Raw genomic sequence first — 14,167 nt, 5'->3', positions numbered from 1 at the left:
ATGGTCACCATGGCAACTACTGCATCAATGGTGGGTGTGGAAATTAAAAAGGGGTGGGTATCATGGGGAGCAATAATTAATATTCACATGAAGGGAATTTAAATAAGGAAAATAAGGAATTAACTGAGTGTGTCTAAGGATTAGGAATTGATACATACTATACACAAAGCATAATTTCATACCAATCTCAAACAAAATGGTATATCATATTCTGCCTCAATGACCTCTGCAAATAATTGAATGGCATCCAATAATTGTGAGGAAAATGAAGGACAACCATGTAAACTACAACAACAAACCCAAAGATAGGAACTCATTCCTTTCCGTCTGCACTCTCGTCATCATTATCATCATCATCAACCTGCTCAAATCCTGGTCTTCATCCTCATAATAAATGCAGAATTCATCACTGCCACCACCACAATCATCACCACCATCATCATCACCACCACCATCTTCACCACAACCATCATCACCATCATCACCACCTCCACCACCACCATCATCATCCTCACCACCGTTACCATCACCATAACCATCATTACCACCACCACCATCATCATCACCACCACCATCATTCCTGTAAAAATGTTCCTCATAATAACCCTAATACTGACTGGGTCCACAACATGAGGCTGATTGGTCGAGTATAGGTAGCTAGTCGACCCTTTGAACATGGTAACCACCTTACAGAGGACATGCAGCTTGTTTAGAGAACACTTAGAGCTTCTCCGTGCATAAAGAATAAAAAACAGTAGGCTAGTAGTTGACGTGCTCATTTCAATCATATAAAACATATATTCAATTTAAATAGATATCCTTTAGGCTCTGGTATTCAGTTTTGTGGTATATATAATGCTAGTAAAATATGTGTGAATCAATCATTCGGATAGCAATATACACTACAATCAAATCACGATGACAAGATCACAAAAAGCAGCATCACACTAAAGTACAGCCAACAAGGCACTACCCATTCCCCACTATCATTGCTATGTCGTCAGTTGATACTCAAATTTGTGCTAAAATACTATCTCATTCTCTATGTAAGACTGTGGAACCAGCACTGTCACTGCCTCAAGCTTTTTATATGGAGAAATATGTTTACATCATGCAGCACAGGCTAGAGCAAACGCAGTTCATTTCCGACTAAATGAGAGTAACTCAATCAGGGTATTGCTCAGATCATTTGGCTGATGTGATGATGCCAAAGCAACCCTGCGTGATTTCCCACCACACAGTCTGTCAGAACACATAGATACTGCCTTTAGTCACACAGACAGTAATATGTAGAAGACTCTCGCTCGCTCTCTGTCTCTCTCACACACAGACACACACACAGTTTTATGGTATAATGCTAGTAAAAATATGTCAAATAATCCCTGTGATAGCTCACACACACACACACACACACACACATACACACACACACACACACACACACCCTCCTGTCAGTCAATGTGTGTATTCATGATTTTGTTGCACAAAAATAAGTTACACACAATTATAATACAAATAGGGAAACTAGGCTACATCACGATGTTAGCAATAGGAAATTGTATAGATGTATGCTATATGACTTGACACAAAACAGAGAGTAACCTCATCATTGTTGTTTAGTCTGTTAAAATGTCTCAGAATTAAATTCAAATGTTCCTCTAATTTCTCACTGCTGAATCGTGCTTGAATAGGGGAAATGCAACCTAAACGCATAGCTGCATGTTCTCAAAAACAGAACAACCACCTAGAAGTGAACACGGACACACGCTTGCGCGGGCGCACACACATGAACGGACATACGCGCAAACACACAATAGACTATAAAACGCTGCTACGGGCTCATCAATAATGCATTGCACTTCATGTTTATGCAATACACAGGGGGGGAAACGAGCAGTGGGTGTAGTAGATACAAGCTCCCTACATATCACGCCATACTAAAACCATATCTGTAAATAAAACGCTCAAACGTTAAAGTTTGAATATTTACCGCCGATTGAGAGCGCGTGCAAGAGTGATAAAGATAGAAAAGTGAGTTTCACATAGGCCTACCTGTTAAAGCATTTCCTTTGATTTGGTTTATGCAGGCTTTAAGGCTTCATGATAACACCGCACACAGGATATACAACTGTAGTGCCATGGTGATATGCAAATGATTGGCTCTCGCTGAAGGCAAGTATATTTATTATTCATAAATTACTAATGTTTATGCAAATTATGGTGTACGGAATGACTGAGTAGAGTGGGGGTTGGGTTAACCTTTCATTCTATTATAGTAAACATTTTATTTAAATTGCTGGTTTTCCTCTTTCAATGCATACCTTTCTCAGATACAATCAAATGAACCAATTGATTTCCCTTTTATGTTTAGTCAATAGCCTATAATTTCAGTTGGGAAGTATCTGACAAATAAGCAAATAAAATTGTTCTCCAAAAGAGCAAGACTAGGCATACTCAAAAGAAAATAAAGTCAAATGGAAAATTTATTGGAATACTAAAAACGAATTACTATGTGCTGACAGACAGTGCCTAACAACAACTAACCAATCCTCTTAGCTGATGCTCAGTTTTTGCCCAATTGAATAGCCTACCACTGGGTATGTTAAGTTCTACTTTAGCCAAGAAGATAGTTTTTGTATGTATCCACACCTACCAATCTTTACATTTTTACCATTCTTCTTGGCTTCTCTCTCTCTCTCTCTCTCTCTCTCTGTGTGTCCTTTACAAAAAAAGATTGCCGTTTTGAAACTACAGTAAAAGTGCAGTAACTGCAGTCGACTGTGGTATTTTGGACGCAGTTATTGCAGAATAACTGCAGTTATACTGCAGGTACACAGCTAAATTACTGCAGTAAAATTATACTGTGTGTGTGTGTGTGTGTGTGTGTGTGTGTGTGTGTGTGTGTGTGAGAGAGAGAGAGAGACAGGGTAAGGTTTAAGAGGACTGCTCTAGATGTAACATAGTAAATCAGGCACACATCCATTAGTATGGTACTGTATGTTAAGTTTGGTATGGAATGTATTCATTTGTGGACGTCCATCATCCATTTCGTACGATATGTTGCAAATTACAATTTGTTTGATATGTTACGAATTACAATTCATATGATATGTTTAGAATTTGAAAAATGTTGTGGCTAACGTTAGCTGGGGCAAGGTGGCCAGTGGTGGAAAAAGTGCCCAACTGTCATACTTGAGTGAAAGTAAAGATACCTTAATAGAAAATGACTCAAGTAAAAGTCACCCAGTAAAATACTACTTGAGTAAAAGTCTACAAGTATTTGGTTTTAAATATACTTAAGTATCAAAAGTAAATGTAATTGAAAAAATGCAATGGAGTAAAAAGTACATTATTTTCTTTAGGAATGTTGTGAAGTAAAAGTAAAAGTTGACAAGAAATATAAATAGTAAAGTACAGATACCCCAAAAAACTACTTAAGTAGTACTTTAAAGTAGTTTTACTTAAGTACTTTACACCACTGTAGGTGGCTAACACTTGCGTTAGCAAGGTGGCTAATGTTACCTAGGCAGCTAACATTAGCTAGGCTATGTGTTAGGGCTACGGGTCAGGGGAAGGGTTAGCTAACATGCTAAGTAGTTGCTAAGTTGCTAATTGGCTAAGTTGCGAAAGTTGTCCGTGATGAGATTCGAACACATCTTCCAATGTGGTTGTTCAGTGGGAGGGATGTCCTTTCTTCCAGCTTCTGCCATTCTGTGCGTCATTCTCCTGGCAGACTCTGGCAGCTCCTGGCAGACTGGGAGACTCTGGCAGCTCCTGGCAGACTGGGAGACTCTGGCAGCTCCTGGCAGACTGGGAGACTCTGGCAGCTCCTGGCAGACTGGGAGACTCTGGCAGCTCCTGGCAGACTGTGAGACTCTGGCAGCTCCTGGCAGACTGGGAGACTCCGGCAGCTCCTGGCAGACTGGGAGACTCCGGCAGCTCCTGGTAGACTGGGAGACTCCGGCAGCTCCTGGCAGACTGGGAGACTCCGGCAGCTCCTGGCAGACTGGGAGACTCCGGCAGCTCCTGGCAGACTGGGAGACTCCGGCAGCTCCTGACAGACTGGGAGACTCCGGCAGCTCCTGGCAGACCGGGAGACTCCGGCAGCTCCTGGCAGACTGGGAGACTCTGGCAGCTCCGGACAGACGGGAGACTCCGGCAGCTCCGGACTGGAGGGAGACTCCGGCAGATCCGAACTGGATGGAGACTCTGGCAGATCCGGACTGGAGGAAGACTCTGGTAGCGCTGGACAGGCGGGAGCACCTGTAGGAAGGAGACGGAGAGACAGCCTGGTGCGGGGGGCTGCTACCGGAGGGTTGGTGCGTGGAGGTGGCACCGGATAGACCGGACCGTGAAGGCGCACTGGAGCTCTCGAGCACTGAGCCTGCCCAACCCTACCTGGCTGAATGCTCCCCGTAGCCAGGCCAGTGCCGCGAGGTGGAATAGCCCGCACTGGGCTGTGCTGGCGAACCGGGGACACCATGCGTAAGGCTGGTGCCATGTACCCCGACGCACTGGAGACCAGATGCGCTGAGCCGGTTTCATGGCACCTGGCTCGATGCCCACTCTAGCCCGGCCGATATGAGGTGCTGCCATGTATCGCACCGGGCTATGCCTGCGCACTGGGGACACACGGTAACACGGTGCCTGCCCAGTCCCTCTCTCTCCACGGTAAGCACGGGGAGTTGGCTCAGGTCTCCTACCTGACATAGCCACACTCCCCGTGTGCCCCCCCCAAGACATTTTTGGGGCTGCCTCTCGGGCTTCCTTGCCAGTCGTGTTCCCTCAAAGCGCTGGCTCCCTTTACCTACTGCCTCCGCTCTCCTGGCTGCCTCTACCTGTTCCCATGGGAGGCTATCCCTTCCAGCCAGGATCTCCTCCCATGTGTAGCAACCCTTGCCGTCCAGAATGTCCTCCCATGCCCATTCCTCCTTATAGTGCTGCTTCTGCTGCTGTTGCCTGTTACCACGCTGCTTGGTCCTTTGGTGGTGGGTGATTCTGTAACGGTCGTTGTTGGTGGAAGAAGGTGAGGACCGAGGTGCAGCGTGGTATGTGTCCATGTTTATTCAATGAACACGGAAATAACAAAACTAACAAAGAGAACGACCGAACAGTTCTGGCTGGTGCAGACACACAACAGAAAACACAAAACAATCACCCACGAAACACAATAGAAAACAGGCTACCTAAATATGGTTCTCAATCAGGGACAACGATTGACAGCTGCCTCTGATTGAGAACCATACCAGGCCAAACACAGAAATAGCAAATCATAGAAAAACTAACATAGACAACCCACCCAACTCGCACCCTGACCATACTAAAACAAAGACATAACAAAAGAACTAAGGTCAGAATGTGACAATACTAAATACATACAAAAAATATTTTTTAAATAAAAATAACAAAAAATATATAAAATAAAAAAATATTCTAGTGTAATTCTAGTGTAATTGTATACATAGTTGTCTGTCATAGTTGAAGTGTACCTATGATAAAAATTACACGCCTCTCTCATCTTTTTAAGTGGGAGAACTTGCACAATTGGTGGCTGACTAAATACTTTTTTGCCCCACTGTATATTGGATTTTAATGTCAAAATATATAAAATATAGTGCCAGTAACCACAATGTAACAGGGTGGACAATGACTGAGGATGTACAGAAAATAGTCAATATTCTTATAAAAAGTGCAGCATTTAACACAAAAGTCTATACATAAGATAACATTTAATGAAGAAACTTTGAAAATTAGGAAATGCGTTTTTAAATGTATATATTTTTTTCCAAATTATTCTCGTCGATGTTGATTGAGCAGCACTTGGGACATTGCTTCCTTCCACTGAAATAAAAGAGTCTAAAATGTATAAAATGTAGTTTGAAGTCTATGTCATTATGCATCTATTGTCATGAAGGCATACACACATAAGGATCCTTTTGAAATGTTATCAAGTGTATATCTTTTATATACAATTTTGAATGATTTATCTTGAGGACAAAAAATAACCCTTTTAGTGATATTGACCCACAAGCAAGAATATTACCCCTGCTGTCGAAAACATCAAGAGCAAAGTCAATATTCCTCTCATGCCAGCTAGGGTAGAACAATTACTTATGTCTGAATTATTCCTAAAAAAATAGCTTTATATGGGAAACTTCATTCCCAAGATGGTAAAACTAAATGCATGCTCTTCAACCGATCGCTGCCTGCACCTGCCCGCCTGTCCAACATCACTACTGTGGATGGCTCTGACTTAGAATATGTGGACAACTACAAATACCTAGGTGTCTGATTAGACTGTAAACTCTCCTTCCAGACTCATATTAAGCATCTCCAATCCAAAATTAAAACTAGAATTGGCTTCCTTCACAACAAAGCATCCTTCACTCATGCTGCCAAACATACCCTTGTAAAACTGACCATCCTACCAATCCTCGACTTCGGCGATGTCATTTATAAAATAGCCTCCAATACCCTACTCAATAAATTGGATGCAGTCTATCACAGTGCCATCCGTTTTGTCACCAAAGCCCCATATACTACCCACCACTGAGACCTGTACGCTCTCGTTGGCTGGCCCTCGCTTCATACTCGTCGCCAAACCCACTGGCTCCAGGTCATCTACAAAACCCTGCTAGGTAAAGTCCTCCTTTATCTCAGCTTGCTGTTCACCATAGCGGCACCCACCTGTAGCACGTGCTCCAGCAGGTATATCTCTCTGGTCACCCCCAAAACCAATTCTTCCTTTGGTCGCCTCTCCTTCCAGTTCTCTGCTACCAATGACTGGAATGAACTACACAAATCAACCATTCCAGAGTTTTACTTGCTATATTGTATTTACTTTGCCACCATGGCCCTTTTTTGCCTTTACCTCCCTTTTACTCCATGTGTAACTCTGTGTTGTTGTATGTGTCGAACTGCTTTGCTTTATCTTGGCCAGGTCGCAATTGTAAATGAGAACTTGTTCTCAACTTGCCTACCTGGTTAAATAAAGGTGAAATAAAAATAAATAAAAATTAAACACATTGTTTGGAATGACATACCAAATTGATTCTGTATTGACCAAACATCTTTTCAACAAATTGGTCTTGAAAGTGTTACTTATGTCACCAAAATCCAACACTTCCAGATGAAGTTAAGAAAGCTGTTGTTGATCTCTTTACATGTAGAGGGATTTACAAATAAAGATAATGAGGGGTACAAAAAACGAGACAGTCCCTCTGCCTTGTACAGAAGCACAGAAAGAAAGGACAGAAAGATCCCTTTGCAGCCAATTATAAAATATTTTCTTGGTTTTCTTAATATTAGGAGAGAAATGCATATGTTGTCTCACGCACTAATATATTTTTGCGCACTTTACCATATATTACGGTCTAACTACGTCATCATTAATAGACATGTTGACGATGAGTGAGAAAGCTATTTGCTATGATAGATATAGATACTTAAGGAAGACATCCTGCAAATATGTATAGTTTAGTTATTGAGCTAACAAGTTAGTTCAATCACAACGTTTATACGGATCATCTAGAGTTTGATTAGATAGCTAGCAGGAGCTTTGTTAGCAAGTCGACCAGCTAACGTAAACTCACGTAAACTCGTACATCGCCTTGGTCCGTACAATTGCCCTTATTTTAGCGCCCCAAAAATGTAATACTTCCAGATCAACTGTAATGTCAATACCATTGTAAAACACAATTTCTCCCCTTTCCAACAGAATCAATTACATGACCTAAACGCTGCCCGTTTCTGCATAATTCAAGCAGGCAATGAGCCCGTCAAGTCTTTTTAAAAATGGTGGGAGGGGAAGCGAAATTAATGCGTGATAGTGAGAAGGAGAGATGTTGTGTGGGAAAATTGCTTTTTTTCACTCGATCTGTCCAACTTATCACCTTATCGCCTCTAAAATGTAAATAAAACACTATAAAAAGTTTATATAATGTGTCATTACATACCTATTTGAAGGTTTGTGTCGAATTTGAATCGGGTTTTTAGGGCGGTGCTAAAGTGATCTTAGAAGTAAACAGCGGCTTTGAGAATTATGATCGCATGCAATGATGACGAAAAAAATGACTACCCCCGTCACTGTCCATTTCTTGTTTTCAAAGGATGATAGAAGTGCTACACCTGGTGGAGAGAGATTGTAAGACAGAAATAGTTGCTTTATGCGTGCTGTACGTTACGACATGACACGTCAAGATGTAACTGGAGAGTCAGTTTTTTCAACTTTTCTCCAATACTATTGAGCCATTACCATGTCGATCAACGCTTGAATAGAAACCTAGTTCACACCCCCGATTTTGACGTCAACACAGTCGCTACAGTCCCATTCATTTTCTTTGTAGCCTCATTTGAATGTTGCGGTTGCGCACATTTGTACAGAATGGGGTGAGTTTACGTTAACGACTGGCTAGCTCGTACTAGCCTGTTGCCTTTGTTAGCTAGTTAGCTACCATCTAACGTTACTAGCTAGCCACACTTAGCAAGTTAAAATGTATTAAGGTTGGAGCATCTTTCTTCAATGTACAATGTCACCAACCAGGTCTGGCTTCCCCAAAAGTATCGTAGCACGAAGATCATGTTTTTTCCATTTAGTTTCAATGGAATTAAGAACCGAGGTAAAGACAGTTTCAGGTTGGATATTGGCCTGTAGTTTTCCTTACTTTCACCAACAGCAGTTAGGGACCGTCAACATAGTGACAAATAAAACATTTCAAATGTCAATAGCTCTTTGACCATTACTCCTAAAACTTTCAAAACTGGTTGTAGCTAACCCGATGGCATAAACACACATTACACACACTTTTCGCACTAGTCTAAATTATTTATTTACATTTTTGAATTTCAATAGAGCGTTGGACTAGTAGACAAAAAAAGTTGCAAGTTCAAATCCCCCAGCTGACAAGGTATAAATCTGTCGTTCTGCCCCTGAACAGGCAGTTAACCCACTGTTCCTAGGCCGTCATTGAAAATAAGAATTTGTTCTTAACTGACTTGCCTAGTTAAATAAAGGTCAAATAAAAAATAAATACAAATATGACCTAGTGACTTCAATCAAGGTTCAGAATGTCCACTGACTACCCTTCTATATTGCACACCCTTTAGTTTGTCCATTTTCATCTCACATGTTTTTAAATGAATGTTTCTACATTTACATTTTCAAAAGCTCCTTGGTCATGTGACCTACTGACTTAAAACAAGTTTCAGAATTTCCAAACAGTGGGCATACACAATGCACACATTTTAGTTTGTCCATTTTCATCTCACATGTTTTTACATTCATTTTTCTACACTTAAAATGCCAATAGGTCCTTGGTCATGTGACCTAATGACTTCAAAGAAAGTCCACTGAATACCTTTCTATATTGCACACCCTGTAGTTTGTCCATTTTCATCTTACAAGATTTTACATGAATTCTTCAAAATTGTGAATTTCAATAGCTCCTTGGTCATGTGACCTACTGACCTCAAACAAGGTTCAGAATGTCCAGAATGTCATATCACACCCTCTGATGTTTGTCTACTTTCATCTCATGCTATTAGACTTAAATGTGTAAGCTTTGCAGTCCTTCATTTTACATGGGTGTTAAAAAAAACACATTTTGAAGTTAACAAATGTTCCATCCTCGCAATAACTATCTGTCACATGGACACTGAAAAGATCTGCAAATGGCTGTATATGGTATTGGTCAAGGACAGGAGAGGTGTTTGAACAGAGGTGCTTAATTAAAGGAAGGCGCACAGGTAGGCCTCATGAAAAACAATGTTTCATATGCTCTTTTTAATCACAGTAATAGGCAGTGATTTGTCAGTCAGAGTTAGCTTGATAAGGTGAAAGAATCCTTTTCATAGCATCACTTTCATATACTGTACATTAAGACAAATCCTTCTATGTTGAGTATTTGAACCCAGTTTACATAACCTGATAATGACTTGATATTTGAGTGCATTCACAACAAGCCACCTGCAGACAACTTACAAAATGCAATAGTGCATTTGAGGGTTCGTTTTTCTGATGAAAATAGTTATTTGATGCGTGGCCTACTATTTCTAACTGGAAAAATACATTGTTACGTCTTTTGTGAGTGAAATCCTTTTTCCAAAATTGATTTAGGTACATTTTTGTGAAGAGGTATGAGGGTTGTGAAATGGGTCATTTAATAGTAAAATCATTTAAGGGATCAATACATTTCTATATTGCTTGCCCAGTATCTGCATGAACCATCAGGCCAAGTGTTTTTGGTTGACCCTGCTGGACAGAAAGAGAAGAAGGAATCGGAACACTCTGCATTCAAATTCAGGTCTTAGTTATTCCATCGTACTGGATCTAATACATATTAGCATTTTACATACATTCATAAGTGTAATAATTGTTTATGGCATACTGTGAAAAACTCTTGGCTGCTGGCTCTGTCACTTTCAGACATGCGCAGAGCAGACTGAAAGCAGAAGGGTAGCTATTGACTTGAACCACAGAGGTTTTCTGTAAAGAGAGTGTAATCCAAAAGGCACCGACACACCCCTTGACTTTCAATTGGCACCCTTGACCTGTATGTATCCTCTCCTGATTGGCTCTGTGGTGCACAGTCTGGCAGTCTGACTGAAGTGCCAGAGGTATGAGGAGAGACATCCTCCTTTGTATTTATGGGAACAAATATTTCCTAACACTTTGGATCCTATTCTTGGACAGTTAGAAGACACAATGCATCAATGCAAACAATACTAATAACTGTCCATGAGTAACCTCAACCTTGTGGGTCTGTGGGTGTTTGGGCCAATAAAGTGCCAACTCAATTCTACCACTGACTAGTCTCTCATGCCCCTATGAATGGGGACACAGGGCAATAGTTTTTAATCTAAGCCAGCCTTTTTTTACTGGAGTACACTAACCCCTAATTGGGGCTCTTTTCTTGACACATAGTAGCAGTTTACCAGATAAGAAGTCAAGAAGATCAAAAAGTAGATTGTTGTAAGGGTGTATTACATCCTGTGCTGGCCCCATTGTCATATCCATTCTGGATTCTGAGTGGTAAAGTCAGAGCTGAAAAATGCCCCTATGTATGTGTATACATTTTCCGCCAAGACAGAACTGCCAAAGAGGGGATGGAGTTGCAATCTACTGCAGAGAAAGCCTGCAGAGGTCTGTCATGCTATCCAGGTCTGTGCCCAAACAGTTCGAGCTTCTACTTTTAAAAATCCACCTTTCCAGAAATAAGTCCCTCACTGTTGCCGCTTGTTACAGAGCCCCCTCAGCCCCCAGCTGCGCCCTGGACACCATATGTGAATTAATTGCCCCCCGTTTATCTTCAGAGTTTGTATTGTTAGGTGACCTAGACTGGGGTATGCTTAACACCCCGGCCGTCCTACAATCTAAGCTAGATGCCCTCCATCTCACCCAAATTATCATGGAACCTACCAGGTACAACCCCAAATCTGTAAACTCGGGCACCCTCATAGATATCATCTTGACCAACCTGTCCTCTAAATACACCTCTGCTGTCTTCAACCAGGATCTCAGCGATCACTGCCTCATTACCTGCATCCGTAATGGGTCCGCGGTCAAACGACCACCCCTCATCACAGTCAAACGCTCCCTAAAACACTTCAGCGAGCAGGCCTTTCTAATCGACCTGGCCCGGGTATCCTGGAAAGATATTGACCTCATTCCGTCAGTAGAGGATGCCTGGTTATTCTTTAACAGTGCTTTCCTCACCATTTTAAATAAGCATGCCCCATTCAAAAAATGTAGAACTAAGAACAGATATAGCCCTTGGTTCACTCCAGACCTGACTGCCCTTGAGCAGAACAAAACCATCCGGTGTCGTACTGCATTAGCACCGAATAGCCCCCGCGATATGCAACTTTTCAGGGAAGTTAGGAACCAATATACAGTGGGGCAAAAAAGTATTTAGTCAGCCACCAATTGTGCAAGTTCTCCCACTTAAAAAGATGAGAGAGGCCTGTAATTTTCATCATAGGTACACTTCAACTATGACAGACAAAATGATTTTAAAAAATCCTGAAAATCACATTGTAGGATTTTTTATTAATTAATTTGCAAATTATGGTGGAAAATAAGTATTTGGTCAATAACAAAAGTTTATTCAATGTTTAACTTATTCAATGATAACTTGCTTTATCTTGGCCAGGTCGCAGTTGTAAATGAGAGCTTGTTCTCAACTAGCCTCCCTGGTTAAATAAAGGTGAAATATATATATCTTATTTCTGTCCTACATGTAGTGTTGGTACATGGAATATTCCTCCACTGCATATATCATAAATTGCTATTGCAAATAGAAGTATTATGTTCAACAACTGATATTTTCAGATATTATTCTGACAAACACACTTTGGTGCTTACAATTCATTCTCTATTGTCATAGATTTGGTGGGCACTGTCATCTGTGATCTTTGTGATATGACTTTCTTTAAGCATGTACTGATGAAAGCGTAAATTAATATTTTTTTTCTTAAAAGTCTACAACACTACATTTTTTCACTCTGTGATAGGTTTGGATCCTTTATGCTACTTTTATTATTGTCCTGTAAATGGTTCCGTGCCTATAATTTAGGCTGTTTGTAGAATGGGGCATAAAGGAAATTGCCACTACTACTAAATTACTAGATTATAGTGATAAGGAAAACAGCATACAAATTTGGCCTGTGTATTCATTTGCCTATAACTAATCAGAATTCCATTATGTTTACATAAAAAAAACAGAATACAAAATGAGAAGATCCTGCCATGGAAAAGACGACTGGGTGGACATAAAGTGGAAAGGAGGGGAAATACCTCACACCATGCAGCAGGACACCTTCAGCTGCGGGGTCTTTGTAATGCAGGTTTGATAGTTATATTTTCAATAATGAATGGTTGGCTGTTATGTGACAATTAGGTCAAAAACTATATTTTATTCTTTGGTGTAGATGGCCAAGGAAGTTGCACAGAACTTCCCCAACATCCCCTCCCATGGAGCAACTGCGAAAATAAATGGCTGAGGATATACTAAAAATGTCTGGTATGTAATGACATTTAATTCAAAGTAAATGTAAATTATTTTTTTATGTAGTTGTGTGGGACAGCCATATGTTCAGTTCATGCCTATGATTTCAGAGTTCAACAAAGCCAACAACTGCTTCATGTGTGCCACTGATAAAGAACCTGGATGTGGCCCAAAGACTGACTGGTTTAAGTTTATTTAACATGTTTAGAATCTTTTGACAACAGTGACGGCATGTAAGACAATTCATGATGTAACACAATGGATGGCTAATTCGTCATTCATCAAACTGCATTTATATTTGATATTATTTATAACGTGTTACTCTTTGTTTTGTTTTGATTGAATGTTTTGCATGCCAACGGTGGTTCCATGTGCTGTTCCTAGGAATGAAGACAAAAGAGTTCAACAGAGTAAAGAACAGAAACTGGAAGTGCTGTCTTTGTTGTTGAAATGTATGCTATACCCCATCCACACTAAAGAGGCTCTGAAATGTACATCAAACCGGGATACAGAGAAAGTTAACACTGCAAAATGTTTCATACTTATTTGAAGTTACAATTTCTGTTTAATTTGTCAATATAACATTTTTATTCATTGGTTTACTGGCCACCATTACTGTGGTTACATGTTCAGTATATGTATTGACCAGCAAACCCACTGCAGCCTACCTCACCAGCTCACTCTCCATCCCTGCTTTGGACAATTCTTAGCATGACTCTCGTACTTTGCCCTTTTCCTTTATGGTTGATATTAACGACGAAAGGAGATATTATCTGTCTCTCTCCTATTGTGTACCGCTGGAAAATAAGTACTTAGAACAACCAATTATTATAGATAAATATTAAAGAGAAGGGTAAACACAACACTGGACTGAACCCCCTAATTGTCAAACAAATATTAATGTACAACAATACAGAATATACAAGACTAGAGGTTAATTCCACTGCACGCTTCTTATGTGTGTAATTGACATGATCAAGTAGCTATTGATATCTGAAATGATGAAAAATGTACATTACACCGCGTGATTTTACAGTACAAAAACAAGAGTGCGCAATATAGGATAGTCAGTGGACATTCTGAACCTTGTTTGAAGTCATTAGGTCACATGATCAAGGAGCTATTTTAATTCTTGAAAAATTAATGTCAAATCTTGTGAGATG

Source organism: Oncorhynchus clarkii, chromosome 6, assembly GCF_045791955.1.
Source record: "Oncorhynchus clarkii lewisi isolate Uvic-CL-2024 chromosome 6, UVic_Ocla_1.0, whole genome shotgun sequence".
NCBI classification, from domain to species: domain Eukaryota; kingdom Metazoa; phylum Chordata; class Actinopteri; order Salmoniformes; family Salmonidae; genus Oncorhynchus; species Oncorhynchus clarkii.
The sequence above is the reverse complement of the archived record's forward strand: the minus strand, read 5'-3'. Positions refer to the sequence as shown.